General features: G+C 38.1%; 1 non-coding gene across 1 annotated transcript; it reads right to left on the reverse strand.

Moving 5' to 3' along the window:
- Positions 1–358: 358 nt before the first annotated feature.
- On the reverse strand, positions 359–461 carry LOC128569449 (small nucleolar RNA U13). The gene has a single exon (XR_008375391.1). It is a non-coding gene; the product is annotated as a small nucleolar RNA U13 (small nucleolar RNA).
- Between the last annotated feature and the right edge of the window lie 389 nt (positions 462–850).

Raw genomic sequence — 850 nt, forward strand, 5'->3', positions numbered from 1 at the left:
CAGGGGTATTTGCAAAACTTGGTAAATGTAGAATGTAAATGTTTTGGCACAGTAACTGAGATAATGCCAGGAAGGCTATGTTAACCATTGTGATGAAAATGTGTCAAATGGTCTATGAAGTGAATGTATGATGCCCCATGATCATATCAATGTATACAGTTATGATTTAATAAAAAAAAAGAAAAATTCAACAAGATGAACTTTTTTAGAAATTTCAGATTAATATGGGGGCACACATGAATAAGTTACAAAGTTTGCTTTTGTGAGCTTACAGTCCAAGTTGTAGTTGGGTCCTCACCCAGGATGTGTGCCACCCACCTAGGCAGTGTGCCTGTCAGGTGGGAATTTGCAAAGTTTATGTCCGACTGGGTAATGTGCTCGCGTCACACCAAGGGTGGGGGGAGCACGTCTCACATGCAAGGGAACACCCAATTTCCACGTTTGTGAAACTACACAAGGATCAAGATGGACACTGCAAAATTAAAATTTGCTGTAGAAAAAATGCTAAAGAATCAAAGACAAAAGAAGACAAGGAAAATAAAAGGTTTGAAAAACACATAGCTGATAAAGAACTTGTACTCAAAACATACTAAGAACTCTTGAAATGCAATAATAAAATGACAAACACCATTCAACTAAAACTCATGCAAAAGACATGAACAGAGGCTCGAATGAAGAAGATAAGCAGATGCCACGTACATGAGAAGATGTTTGCCTTAATTTGGCACTGGGAAATTTTAAATTAAAGCATCAATGAGTGAGCTCTGTACGTACGTCAGAATGACTGAAGCATTGGCATGAGCAAATGCTTGCAATTACATGGAGCAAAGGGGATTTTTCAGTCATTGGC

The sequence above is a fragment of the Nycticebus coucang genome, chromosome 17, assembly GCF_027406575.1.
Source record: "Nycticebus coucang isolate mNycCou1 chromosome 17, mNycCou1.pri, whole genome shotgun sequence".
NCBI lineage: Eukaryota > Metazoa > Chordata > Mammalia > Primates > Lorisidae > Nycticebus > Nycticebus coucang.